At 41.5% G+C, this 9,307-nt stretch overlaps 1 long non-coding RNA gene across 1 annotated transcript; it reads right to left on the bottom strand.

Annotated features, from left to right (window-relative positions):
* Positions 1–258: 258 nt before the first annotated feature.
* LOC123042806 (uncharacterized) lies at positions 259–3,215 on the bottom strand. Its single transcript, XR_006418904.1, has 3 exons — positions 3,120–3,215; positions 2,945–3,044; positions 259–1,035 (listed from the first exon to the last, which is right to left on the bottom strand). It is a non-coding gene; the product is annotated as an uncharacterized lncRNA (long non-coding RNA).
* Between the last annotated feature and the right edge of the window lie 6,092 nt (positions 3,216–9,307).

Below are 9,307 nucleotides of genomic sequence, written 5' to 3'. Positions count from 1 at the left end.
CATCCATATGTTACTACACATTATGAAGGTAGTAACATAGACTAGTACCATATGCATGTTACTAGTGTAAGTTACTCTTCACTACTAGATCGGGTTCGCGCCTTGGCGCGGGGGTGCCGGTCACAACGTTTTGACAGAGCATGTAGCAAATTGTATGTAGAGAACCAGATGTACGAGCAATTATTTGTGTTAGAAAATGACATCATTGAACAGAAGCTGACAATCAGAATATAAGACAGAATCAAGCTCGGTGCTTTCGTACGATCAGGGATAGTGTTTAGGACAGAGATAGGAACTAAAACATAAAGTCTGTGCATTCCTTGTTCAAAGCAAAGTGAGAACAGTAACATACTACCAGGTGGCACCTTCCATTACAAATATAATAGGATATAGAAGAGCATTAAAAGGGCAAAGGCAATGCTTTGTAAACATGCTGTGTATGATGTGCTGACCGCAGCTCACTAGATACTATCTGTGGTCTCTAGGCGCTGCTCCGATTTCATGCCAATATAACGTAGTCTTTTTGCCAATTCCTGTGCTTGCGAGTGTTGTTTTCATAGCCCCTTTGGTGTTGTCATGCCCTCTTCGGCACCGAGCAGCTGTGGTATTCTGTATCTGGGTAGAATACGAGCTCATGTATCTGACAGCATAGTACCATCCTCTGCGTACCTTCTTTATTGTCTTTTTTGCTGCACACAGCAACCTTACCAGGTGTGTGACTTTATTTTCCAGCCTTTTAACGTGGATGTAGTGATAATCCCTGATTTCCTTGCCACATGCATCCTCCATAAACATAATGGATGCCATAGCAGCAATGTCTTTTGCTTCATCATAGTTCTTTGAGATCACACCAGATATCGAGGTTGGAACAAGCAAACCATTGACTAACTGCAACGATGAATTGAAAGTAACCATCACACGGGACTGGTTGCCCGGACATGTCTTGTGATGGTAAGTTGCAGGGGGCAACTTGAGAGCTTGAAGCATAAGGGCAAAGATGTGGGAATTGGGAATCATTATTACATAGTCATCTTTCTGCAGAGGAAAGAAAATGATCAAATGATTGATTTACAAAGGATAGTCTCACAAGCCAGTGTATTCATTTGTAAAGCAGGGAATAAGGAGTTTAAGTTCTGTTGATCAAACTAAATCAAGGTTAGGTGTATCATCAAACACTTTGTACTTAGTGTTACTCTAAGATGAAAAACGAACTGAACTCAGGAAAGAAGTATATTTAAAAACATGTTGCTACACTGAGTAAATTCGCCCTGCGCTGAAACAAAATGACTTGCGAACTAACGGTTTGGTGCCACAGCAGTATTTTAGTTTATGATGCATGATGCCCTGTTTTACCTAGACCAAACATGCTAATTAGCAGCGGTAGAATATGTTGATTCATATATGAATTCTAACGACCTTACATGATGCTCAGCGCCATCAAGCGACCATCAATAAAGATTATAGTTCTCCACATTAGTAATCTAACACCAAGAAATACGTTAGGTGTGGCCAAGATGCGTATGTTGAGATGGATGTGTGGCCACACGAGGAAGGATCGAGTCCGGAATGATGATATACGAGATAGAGTTGGGGTAGCACCAATTGAGGAGAAGCTTGTCCAACATCGTTTGAGATGGTTTGGGCATATTCAGTGCAGGCCTCCAGAAGCTCCAGTGCATAGAGGACGGCTAAAGCGTGCGGAGAATGTCAAGAGAGGGCGGGGTCGACCGAATTTGACATGGGAGGAGTCCGTTAAGAGAGACCTGAAGGATTGGAGTATCGACAAAGAGCTAGCTATGGACAGGGGTGCGTGGAAGCTTGCTATCCATGTGCCAGAGCCATAAGTTGGTTGTGAGATCTTATGGGTTTCACCTCTAGCCTATCCCAACTTGTTTGGGACTAAAGGCTTTGTTGTTGTTGTTTGTTGTTGTATTAGTAATCTAACACCAAGAAATAAATAAGCAGTCATAATCATTTGTCAACATTATTTTCTCTTGTAATTTTGCAGGAATGAATAGAAGTTCTGTTCCAGAACCATGACTTTTGCAACAGAAATAAATAAGGCCTCTTTTCGTTTCAAAGCTAGTAATACGGGACTGAACGAATACAAACCAGGTAGCAGTTGGAAATGGTGATGCTTTGAAGCCAGCAGCTATGTGATCTGTGCCTGGATAGCAAGGCGAACAACCGTTCACCAGGATGAAATTATTCAATTAACATAGTTCCCTTTTCCTCTCTTATTCCAACTTCACATCCTAACTACCAAAAGGAAGTGAGAAACAAACTCGGCTTTGGAGTTTTTGGATAATTTTATTGAACTCAGGAAATTATGCATAAAAGGAAGAGAACCATGTTGTGTATAAAGCATAAGAAAACCTGCACTTTATATCCTAACATTTGAAAGACGTTCCTATATCAATATTTTCTAGTTCATGGCGGACAGGAAAGTCATTGCTTTGGGTTAGCCATGGAGCTGGTGGAATGTGCAAAAAAAGAGGTTTTCACATTTGCATTGATACAGTCCTATATGATTTTTTTTCCTGGTTATGTTTGAAAAGAAATTCTGCACTTGTTCAAACCTCTAAAATATCCTCTGCTTTCCGTTATGATAACAAAAACGGGTAACATATTCAGTCATGTAGATTTGTTTGGACATGGGACTGCAATCTTGCGTTTTCCTTTAATAATCCCTTGCATTTGTTGTCTTTGAATAAAAGATGCCCTGAGCATAATAAAAAATACTCTCCCGAGCATTTCACTTGCACTGAAATCTGCTCAAAACACGTTTTCTTAGAGGTGCTCGGAAAGAAACACGCTGATGGACTAAATACACTGGAAAAGACATACTTGTGCCAAGATTTACCATGAAAACAAGTGATACGTGGTCTAGTCCTCTAAATCAACCGGAGAACATGATAACAATGTGAAGTCAGTTCGTTGTTACCTTTGGTTCAGAGAGTCCTGTCCTCGATGATGCCGAGCCTGGGGATCCCTTCTTGCAAACAGCTCTAATGTCCCCGTCCTACATGCGATGTGTGCTGGATCTGAGCCACAAGAGTGAGATTTGAGTGTGGATAAAGCAGAGAAAGAGGGATAGAGGAACCAAGCCGTTAACTAACCTCTGTTGTGACAGGCGTTGAGGATTGACTGTCGAAGCCGACGGCGTAGGTGTCGCCGGGCGTCGACGAGCAGAGAGAGGAGCTAGGAGTGATTGGGGATTTAGGTCAAACCCTAGCGTCCTACTGTTTATATAGGGTGTGTGGCCTGAATTAGATGGGTACGGGCTTTAGTCGTATGGGCCTCTAAAATTGGCTATGATGGGCTTGTTTTTTGGCCTGGTTCTACAATTGAGAAGGCCACTGATAGCTCATATGCGGTTCGGTCCTATAATTATCTAAAACAAATAAATAGTTTTTAGTTGGCTTACTAATTAGTAAAAATGTATTTATATGTGAGTTATTTTCTTCTGAAGAGAAGCATGACAGAGTGAATAATTAATGACGATTTGCTTTTTGATAAGGAGTTGTATCTGTTTAGGAGAACAAATAAGTTTATCACGGATCTGTGTCCGATTCGTTTTCTTCACATAGATATACAGCTTATTATTTTGAAACATAAATACCATGTTGCAATCACAGACCAACAGAAGAATAACATGATATATGCTCAGATTATCCGAGTTTCAGGTACTTTGGCCGTCTCACAAAGAAGTGTCTGCCAGTCGGCTTTTTCAGGTACCTTCAGTTTGCAGAGAGAAGGAGAACATATTTTGTCTGCTATCAAAAGGACCAACTATTCACAGAGGCGTCGTCAGGTGACCATAGTCATACAAGTCGGACAAATTGTCAAAGAACCGCGAAGCATATATCATAGACTATAGTTGTTCATAGGACATGTGCAAAGCACAGGCAGCATGCCATTTACATGACCAGTACAATGGTTCATGTAGCTACTACACAAAACGGCGAATGTTCGCTTCACACAGCGACTTCGTAGTGTCTGATACAAACCATACCTAAGAACGGTACAGCAAACGATTGGTGCACATCGTAATATTAAAGTGCATAATACAAGCCATATGTAAGAATGGTACATAGCTAACTATAATCTTAGACGTGGCATCAAACGGTCACTGCATTGCACTGCTTGATCCAATCAAACTTAGCCACTGTAAGTGCCAAAGACAAGTCTTTGATTAGAACATATAAAAGCATCGAAGATTCATTTTGGTTTTTTAAATACCTTTTTACTCTTCGCGGCCACGCTTGCGTCTGCCAAATAAATCCTTGCGAGCATTGTAGACGACACATTTCCCAGCTTGTTTGCTGCTCGTCAGTTCAAAGCATGGCTCAATGTCTTGATACATGAGACAATCACATCACAACCAATGAAACAAGGTGATGAGCAAGAGATGTTCTTTTCACGTTTTTCATATTTTTGTGACAAATAATTTCAAGGCGTTAAAACATTCGTTTTTGTTGCATTTGTCGGCCCATGTTACCCTTCAAAAAGTACACACATCAAGTAGTCCACTCAATTGGAAAATGTATGAAGCATATATGTTAGCAGCGTCAGTATAGTCTCCAAAAGAATCGATAAACTGCCGAGGCAGAACGAACCACCAATCAAATTAACAAACTGATTGCAAGGGTAGATGAATAAAACAGTCACTAAGATTTTCAGGTAGGAACACAAGCCTTCAGATGATCGGCCAACAGAGTATCAGAAAGCAACATAAGGAGGATCACAAAATACATACTTCAAGTACATACAGAATATAGAGTACACGGAATATATTACAAACGCTCGTAAGCAAACGTCACGTATATAATCTGCCAACAGCAGAAGCAGATATAACTCCTGATCAACCACCAAGAAGCACCCGATCAACCACCAAGGGGCACGGCGACATCAAGCGATGATTGGTGCGGCATCAGAACAACACAAGATTCAATTGCCATAACATGAAACATCGGGCGCCTTGACCTGAAGCTATCCTGGCTAACCCGGACAACAAATTTGAACTTCTTGGAGATAAGGGCCTTAAATTCAGCTGGTGGAAACCTCGTCCGAGTAGCAGCGTGGTACAGGTTCTTAATTGGCTCATCATCGGGCTGATTGTTCCGTACGACCTGCAAGGCGGTTGCACCAACCACGTCTCGAGCACACCGACCAGTGAGAAGAAACCCCGTCGATCCATTTGTCTTATCGATAGAGTTCGCCGTCGGCAAAGGGAAACAGAGACCAGCCTCAACTGAGTTAGGGTTTAGGTCAACACGGATAGAGCCGTGCCCCCTCTATGATATATAATATGACCAACGAGACCCATTGCAACAGTTATTGGGCACGCGCACATACAGGCCCATACACGCAAGAACAAACACTGTCCAGTCTACAGATCCACAGGTATAACCCAACTGGGAAATAGAAGATTCTCACAAAAGAAAAATAACTGGCAAATAGCTGCTATTTCATGGCAGGCAGTGTCTGAACCAAACCATACTGGAAGGCAAATATACATGCCGTGGTGGCTGCAAGAACACAATGAATAGCACCTCAGACTGTGTATACTAAAATTATACACCCAAGATTTGACATATTTACAAATAATAAAAGTAGAGAGCAAATCTTTAAACAAACGATCTAGTAGAATAGATATATGCTAAAATCTGTAAGAGGCGCATACACCAACAGTGATGGACCACAAAATTCTAACTCCACAAATTAGAGGCAGATACCGAAATCCCAAATCACTTAGATTGGAGAGACAACTATAACAGGAAAATAAATAGATTAAGAAAGGACCATAACAAGCGAGTAGAAGTTTGTAAAGACTTGTAAAACACAAATACAAACCATAAAAAACATCGAGGGGCACCACAACTGCCAGTTAAATTTGATTAAGCAATCTATCCAGCAGCAAAACCAATTCGAATAGCACGATTAGTTCACAATGGGCAACAGGTATAACCCAAACTCACATAGACCGCATACATCAACATAGACCATAGCATGGACAACGGGCATACTAAATAAGATAGGCAAGCTTCTCTTTACATTCACCAGCAACCAAAAGCTAAGCAAACACCACACAATAGCAAAGGCCAACGCTGATCCTAATACTGACAGCGAATGTTCACCCACAAGCAGCAGACTGAAGTTTTTTGAGACTGACAGACCGAAACATCACATCATAAACAACACGGCACGACAAAAGGGGCGATAGACCTAAAGAGAAGCTTCACCATCTAACCCACATATCGAGTCATCCATCTGCTGGGCCATCATTTCGAGCGGACACCTAACCACCGCTCTATGCTCTTGTAAGAAACACAAGTTCGGGTAAGAACCAAACCACGTACAGAACAAGAGGTAGCCAATGATAAAGATGGTGCCTAGCGAGCACACCAAAAGAACTTTCTGCCTAAGGGCGGCTGATCTACAGCTTGGCCCTTTTGGCCGCAGAAGCCTCGTCTTCATCTTCCACCAGGCCTTCGGTTGATCTGTTTCAATGACAAATAGCCAGTATGTAAAAGAAGGCAAGAATTATGCATATATTGCTAAGCAATTGTTTCAGACCAGATATATACCCTGAGGCAGCAGCAATCTCATCACCGAGAACAGCGGAGCCGCCAATCATCTTTGCAGGCCCCTAGAAGGCATAAATAGATACATCATGTCAACCGACTACCAAGCAAGTACGTCAAGAGATCTAAATGAAGTTCTGCCAAGCAAATGAAAGAATGTACCTGAGCACGGCCATCCGAAAACAGAGGTTTACGCAGCCCAGACTTAGGCACACCACTTGCTGCCACCATATGTGTAGTGGCACTGCAGGTCACAAATTTTACAAAGTCATATCATCGATCTAAAAGTGTTAATGTACGGCGTCCTGGATCACTTTTGCTAGAAGAATTCTCATACCTTTTGTTGACAGAAGCTGGTGAAGAACAATTCTTATTGGCTTCAGGAGTGGCAAGCTCCTATAAAAAAGAAGACACATGGCAATTGAGCAAAAGAACACATAGGGGATAAATGCAAATCAACATGAATGGTACATTTTGACATAGGAGTAATACCTTTGAGTATAATCCCTCATGAACAATCTTGTCAGCATTCTCGCTATTTGTGAGTGATAATGGTGGAATGGACCCAGTGAGCGGCGCACCAGTTGATAACCCAGCACAAGTGAGTGAACCAGTATCACTCTCAGATTGCCTGGGTGAGTTTGCCTTGCGATACACAACCGCATTTTTCACGGCTGTTTCATTGGGCACATCTAGCCTGTTGACTTGGAATGAGGTCATTTTAGTGTGAGGTAAGAAGCTCTTTGAGGAGATAAACACCACAAATGCATATCTCTGTCCAATGAGTGCAGTAATTTCTCGGGGCACAATGTCATTCCCACGTGCCATCCGAACTATCTTATCAAGTGGAACACGGTTGGATTTTCCTTCATGGATCATAGTAATCAAAGATTTTCCAACAAGATCTTTTCCCGCCCTATCAAACAGGACGAACTCAGCTTCCCCTGTGTCGTCAGCACCTACGACACAGATCCGATACCTGCATCACATCATGCATCAGGTAAACACCTAATGAACATATCACATGAAAACAAATACACACTCATGCAAGATAGATACCTCGGTACTGCATCGGTGCAGGAACAATCTACACCAGCACACTTGTGGATAGTACCATATGGCTGGGCAGATTTGTGGCACTTTGCACATGACATCAATTCTATGTCTTGAGCTTGCGTTGGTTTTCCTTGAAGAGGAAAGGGTGATGCAGCAATAGTAGCGTAATTATTTCCCTCAGTTTTTTAGAACCAAGGTATCAATCCAGTAGGAGACTCCTCACAAGTCCCACGCACCTACAAAAACAAACAAGAACTCACAACCAACGCAATAAAGGGGTTGTCAATCCCTTCACGGCCACTTGCGAAAGTGAGATATGATATAGATAATATGTTAAGATAAGTATATTTTTGGTAATTTATAATATAGATTGGAAAAGTAAAGATGCAAATAGAAGTAAATAGCAAGCTTATATGATAAGAGATAGACCCAGGGGCCATAGGTTTCACTAGTGGCTACTCTCAAGATAGCATAATTATTACGATGGGTGAACAAATTACTGTCGAGCAATTGATAGAAAAGCGAATAATTATGAGATTATCTAGGCATGATCATGTATATAGGCATCACGTCCGTGACAAGTAGACCTACTCCTGCCTGCATCTACTACTATTACTCCACATATCAACCGCTATCCAGCATGCATCTAGAGTATTAAGTTCATAAAGAACGGAGTAATGCATTAAGAAAGATGACATGATGTAGCGGGATAAACTCATGCAATATGATATAAACCCCATCTTGTTATCCTCGATGGCCACAATACAATACGTGCTTGCTACATCTTGAGCTTGCGTTGGTTTTCCTTGAAGAGGAAAGGGTGATGCAGCAGAGTAGCGTAAGTATTTCCCTTAGTTTTTGAGAATCAAGGTATCAATCCAGTAGGAGGCTCCTCAACAAGTCCCACGAACCTACACAAACAAACAAAGAACTCGCTACCAACGCAATAAAGGGGTTGTCAATCCCTTCACGGCCACTCGCGATAGTGAGATCTGATAGAGATAGTATGATAAGATAAATATATTTTTGATATTTTATGATATAGATGCAGAAAGTAAAGATGCAAATAAAAGTAGATTGGAAGAAAATATGATAAGAGATAGACCCGGGGGCCATAGGTTTCACTAGAGGCTTCTCTCGAGATAGCATAAGTATTACTGTGGGTGAACAAATTACTGTCGAGTAATTGATAGACAAGCGAATAATTATCAGATTATCTAGGCATGATCATGTATATAGGCATCACGTCCGCAACAAGTAGACCGACTCCTGCCTGCATCTACTACTATTACTCCACACATCGACCGACTCCTGCCTGCATCTAGAGTATTAAGTTCACAAAGAACAGAGTAACGCATTAAGCAAGATGACATAATGTAGAGGGATAAACTCAAGCAATATGATATAAACCCCACCTTTTTATCCTCGACGGCAACAATACAATACGTGACTTGCAACCCTTTCTGTCACTGGGTAAGGACACCGCAAGATTGAACCCAAAGCTAAGCACTTCTCCCATGGCAAGAAAGATCAATCTAGTAGGCCAAACCAAACTGATAATTCAAAGAGACTTGCAAAGATAACTCAGTCATACATAAAAGAATTCAGAGAAGATTCAAATATTATTCATAGATAAACTTGATCATAAACCCACAATTCATCGG

Source organism: Triticum aestivum, chromosome 2B (assembly GCF_018294505.1).
Source record: "Triticum aestivum cultivar Chinese Spring chromosome 2B, IWGSC CS RefSeq v2.1, whole genome shotgun sequence".
NCBI classification, from domain to species: Eukaryota; Viridiplantae; Streptophyta; class Magnoliopsida; order Poales; family Poaceae; genus Triticum; species Triticum aestivum.
This window is presented reverse-complemented; position numbering and strand designations above follow the sequence as displayed.